This window comes from Triticum urartu, chromosome 4 (genome assembly GCF_003073215.2).
Source record: "Triticum urartu cultivar G1812 chromosome 4, Tu2.1, whole genome shotgun sequence".
In the NCBI taxonomy this organism is placed as follows: domain Eukaryota; kingdom Viridiplantae; phylum Streptophyta; class Magnoliopsida; order Poales; family Poaceae; genus Triticum; species Triticum urartu.
In genome coordinates this window covers 8,123,196-8,129,195 of record NC_053025.1, presented here as the reverse complement: position 1 = coordinate 8,129,195, position 6,000 = coordinate 8,123,196, and positions in this window count along the sequence as shown.

Genomic DNA, 6,000 nt, shown 5'->3' with positions numbered 1-6,000 from the left:
ACATGGATCCTATCTCAGATTTCATGGCCTCAAGCCATTTATCGGAATCTGGGCTCATCATCGCTTCCTCATAGTTCGCAAGTTCGTCATGGTCTAGTAACATGACTTCCAGAACAGGATTACCGTACCACTCTGGTGCGGATCTCACTCTGGTTTACCTACGAGATTCGGTAGTAACTTGATCTGAAGTTACATGATCATCATCATTAGCTTCCTCACTAATTGGTGTAGTAGTCATAAGAACAGATTTTTGTGATGAACTACTTTCCAATAAGGGACAGGTACAATTACCTTATCAAGTTTTCTACTTTCCTCCTACTCACTTCTTTCGAGAGAAACTCCTTCTCTAGAAAGGATCCATTCTTAGCAACGAATGTCTTGTCTTCGGATCTGTGATAGAAGGTGTACCCGACAGTCTCCTTTGGGTATCCTATGAAGACATATTTCTCCGATTTGGGTTTGAGCTTATCAGGATGAAACTTTTTCATATAAGCATCACAATCCCAAACTTTAAGAAAGGACAATTTTGGTTTCTTGCTAAAACACGGTTCAGATTGTGTCGTCTCAATGGATTAGATGGTGCCCCTTTTTAACGTGAATGCAGCTGTCTTTAATGCATAACCCCAAAAACTATAGTGGTAAATCGGTAAGAAACATCATAGATTGTACTATATCCAATAAAGTACGGTTATGACGTTCGGACATACCATTATGCTGTGGTGTTCCAGGTGGCACAAATTTGTGAAACTATTCCACATTATTTTAATTGAAGGCCAAACTCATAACTCAAATATTTTACCTCTGCGATCATATCGTAGAAACTTTTATTTTCTTGTCACGATGATTTTCCACTTCACTCTGAAATTCTTTGAACTGTTCAAATGTTTCAGACTTATGTTTCATCAAGTAGATATCCCCATATCTGCTCAAATCATCTGTGAAGGTCAGAAAATAATGATACCTGCTGCAAGCCTTAATATTCATCGGACCACATACATCAGTATGTATGATTTCCAACAAATCTGTTGCTTGCTTCATTGTTTCGGAGAACAGCGTTTTAGTCATCTTGCCCATAAGGCATGGTTCGCAAGCATCAAGTGATTCATAATCAAGTGATTCCAAAAGCCCATCGGCATGTAGTTTCTTCATGCGCTTTACACCAATATGACTTAAACGGCAGTGCCACAAATAAGTTGCACTATCATTATTAACTTTGCATCTTTTGGTTTCAATATTATGAATATGTGTATCACTACGATTGAGATCCAACGAACTTGTTTCATTGGGTGTATGACCATCGAAGGTTTTATTCATGTAAACAGAACAACAATTATTCTCTAACTTTAATGAATAACCGTATTGCAATAAACATGATCAAATCATATTCATGCTCAACGCAAAAACCAAATAACACTTATTTAGGTTCAACACTAATCCCGAAAGTATAGGGGAGTGTGCGATGATGATCATATCAATCTTGGAACTACTTCCAACACACATCGTCACTTCACCCTTAACTAGTCTCTGTTTATTCTGCAACTCCTGTTTCGAGTTACTACTCTTAGCAACTGATCCAGTATCAAATACTGAGGGGTTGCTATAAACACTGGTAAAGTACACATCAATAACATGTATATCAAATATACTTTTGTTCACTTTGCCATACTTCTTATCCGCCAAATACTTGGGGCAGTTCTGCTTCCAGTGACCAGTCCCTTTATAGTAGAAGCACTTAGTCTCAGGCTTAGGACCAGACTTGGGCTTCTTCACTGGCAGCAACTTGCTTGCTGTTCTTCTTGAAGTTCCCCTTCTTCCCTTTGCCCTTTTCTTGAAACTAGTGGTCTTATTAACCATCAACACTTGATGTTTTTCTTGATTTCTACCTTCGTCGATTTCAGCATCACGAAGAGCTTGGGAATTGTTTCCGTTATCCCTTGCATATTATAGTTCATCACGAAGTTCTACTAACTTGGTGATGGTGACTAGAGAATTCTGTCAATCACTATTTTATCTGGAAGATTAACTCCCACTTGATTCAAGTGATTGTAGTACCCAGACAATCTGAGCACATGCTCACTGCTTGAGCTATTCTCCTCCATCTTTTAGCTATAGAACTTGTTGGAGACTTCATATTTCTCAACTCGGGTATTTGCTTGAAATATTAACTTCAACTCCTGGAACATCTCATATGGTCCATGACGTTCAAAACGTCTTTGAAGTACCGATTCTAAGCCGTTAAGCATGGTGCACTAAACTATCAAGCAGTCATCATATTGAGCTAGCCAAACGTTCATAACGTCTGCATCTGCTCCTGCAATAGGTCTCTCACCTAGCGGTGCATCAAGGACATAATTCTTCTGTGCAGCAATGAGGATAAACCTCAGATCACGGATCCAATCCGCATCATTGCTACTAACATCTTTCAACACAATTTTTCTCTAGGAACATATCAAAATAAACATATGAAAGCAACAACGCGAGCTATTGATCTACAACATAGATATGCTAATACTACCAGGACTAAGTTCATGATAAATTAAAGTTCAATTAATCATATTACTTAAGAACTCCCACTTAGATAGACATCCCTCTAATCCTCTAAGTGATCACGTGATCCAAATCAACTAAACCATAACCGATCATCACGTGAAATGGAGTAGCTTTCAATGGTGAACATCACTATGTTGATCATATCTACTATATGATTCACGCTCGACCTTTCGGTCTCAGTGTTCCGAGGCCATATCTGCATATGATAGGCTCGTCAAGTTTAACCTAAGTATTCTGCGTGTGCAAAACTGACTTGCACCCGTTGTAGATGGACATAGAGCTTATCACACCCGATCATCACGTGGTGTCTGGGCACGACGAACTTTGGCAACGGTGCATACTCAGGGAGAACACTTTTATCTTGAAATTTAGTGAGGAATCATCTTATAATGCTACCGTCAATCAAAGCAAGATAAGATGCATAAAAGATAAACATCACATGCAATCAATATAAGTGATATGATATGGCCATCATCATCTTGTGCCTGTGATCTCCATCTCTGAAGCACCGTCATGATCACCATCGTCACCAGCGCGACACCTTGATCTCCATCGTAGCATCGTTGTCGTCTCGCCAATCTTATGCTTCTACGACTATCGCTACCGCTTAGTGATAAAGTAAAGCATTACAGGGCGATTGCATTGCATACAATAAAGCGACAACCATATGGCTCCTGCCAGTTGCCGATAACTCAGTTACAAAACATGATCATCTCATACAATAAAATTTAGCATCATGTCTTGACCATATCACATCACAACATGCCCTGCAAAAACAAGTTAGACGTCCTCTACTTTGTTTCTTGCAAGTTTTACGTGGCTGCTACGGGCTTAAGCAAGAACCAATCTTACCTACGCATCAAAACCACAACGATAGTTTGTCAAGTTGGTGCTGTTTTAACCTTCGCAAGGACCGGGCGTAGCCACACTCGGTTCAACTAAAGTTGGAGAAACTGACACCCGCCAGCCACCTGTGTGCAAAGCACGGTGGGAGAACCAGTCTCGTGTAAGCGTACGCGTAATGTCAGTCCGGGCCGCTTCATCCAACAATACCGCCGAACCAAAGTATGACATGCTGGTAAGCAGTATGACTTATATCGCCCACAACTCACTTGTGTTCTACTCGTGCATATAACATCAAACCATAAAACCTAGGCTCGGATGCCACTGTTGGGGAACGTAGTAATTTCAAAATTTTCCTACGCACACGCAAGATCATGGTGATGCATAGCAACGAGAGGGGAGAGTGTTGTCTACGTACCCTCGTAGACCGAAGCGGAAGCGTTGACGCAACGTAGAGGAAGTAGTCGTACGTCTTCCCGGTCCAACCGATCCAAGCACCGTTACTCCGGCACCTCCGAGTTCTTGACACACGTACAGCTCGATGACGCACCCCGGGCTCCGATCCAGCAAAGCTTCGGGGAGGAGTTTTGTCAGCACGACGGCGTGGTGACGATCTTGATGTTTAACCGTCGCAGGGCTTCGCCTAAGCACCGCTACAATATGATCGAGGTGTAATATCGTGGAGGGGTGCACCGCACACGGCTAAGGAACGATCACGAAGATCAACTTGTGTCCTAGGGTGCCCCCCTGCCCCCGTATATAAAGGAGCCAAGGGGAGGGGGCGGCCGGCCAAGGAGGGGCGCGCCAGGGGGGAGTCCTACTCCCACCGGGAGTAGGACTCCCTTCTTTCCTAGTTGGAGAAGGAGAAGGGGGGAAAGAGGAGGAAGAGGGGAAGGAAAGGGGGGGCGCCGCCCCCCTTCCCTTGTCCTATTCGGACTAGGAAGGGGAGGGGCGCGCGGCCACCTCCTGCCTCCTTCTCTCTTCTCCCTCAAGGCCCATGTAGGCCCAATAACCCCCGGGGGGGTTCCGGTAACCCCCCGGTACTCCGGTAAAATGTCGATTTCACCCGGAACGATTCCGATGTCCAAATATAGGCTTCCAATATATCGATCTTTATGTCTCAACCATTTCGAGACTCCTCGTCATGTCCGTGATCACATCCGGGACTCCGAACAACCTTCGGTACATCAAAATACATAAACTCATAATGAAACTGCCATCGTAACTTTAAGCGTGCGGACCCTACGGTTCGAGAACAATGTAGACATGACCGAGACACGTCTCCGGTCAATAACCAATAGCGGGACCTGGATGCCCATATTAGCTCCTACATATTCTACGAAGATCTTTATCGGTCAGACCGCATAACTACATACGTTGTTCCCTTTGTCATCGGTATGTTACTTGCCCGAGATTCGATCGTCGGTATCCAATACCTAGTTCAATCTCATTACCGGCAAGTCTCTTTACTCGTTCCGTAATACATCATCTCGCAACTAACTCATTAGCTGCAATGCTTGCAAGACTTAAGTGATGTGCATTACTGAAAGGGCCCAAAGATACCTCTCCGACAATCGGAGTGACAAATCCTAATCTCGAAATACGCCAACCCAACATGTACCTTTGGAGACACCTGTAGAGCTCCTTTATAATCACCCAGTTACGTTGTGACGTTTGGTAGCACACAAAGTGTTCCTCCGAAAAACGGGAGTTGCATAATCTCATAGTCATAGGAACATGTATAAGTCATAAAGAAAGCAATAGCAACATACTAAACGATCGGGTGCTAAGCTAATGGAATGGGTCATGTCAATCAGATCATTCATCTAATGATGTGATCCCGTAATCAAATAACAACTCTTTGTCCATGGTTAGGAAACATAACCATCTTTGATTAACGAGCTAGTCAAGTAGAGGCATACTAGTGACACTCTGTTTGTCTATGTATTCACACATGTATTATCGGTTAATACAATTCTAGCATGAACAATAAACATTTATCATGAAATAAGGAAATAAATAATAACTTTATTATTGCCTCTAGGGCATATTTCCTTCAGTTTGTATCTAAATTATCAGGTCTATGGCGTGAATGTTATCGTGCTATTTACAGAAATTATCGGGAGGCGGGTTCAACAAATTTATTCCCAATGATCAAAGTTACCACGATGCTTGAAACAAAAAGTTTTTCAGTGCTAACATATTGAAGGCAAAAACATGTCAAAAACAGTACTCCCTCCTTCCATCTATATAGGGCCTAATGCGTTTTTCAAGACCGCCTTTGACTATTGATAAAATTAATACTACATGACATGCATAATGTGAAAATTATATCATTGAAAGCTCCTTTCACATACGAATTTGATGATGTGCTTTGTGTAAGTTGCATGTCATATATTATTGCTCTAACATTTGGTCAAAGTTAGCCTCGAAAAATGCATTAGGCCCTATATAGATGGAAGGAGGGAGTATTTCCCTTAGCTTGTTCAACAATGAGTATCATAGGTGAGGTGGTTAGCTCCTTTTATTGATTACCTGCAGACCAGAGATCAAATCCTGGTCCAAGCATTATTTTTGCCGAAAATCGGAAAGGCGCGTGGTGCCATA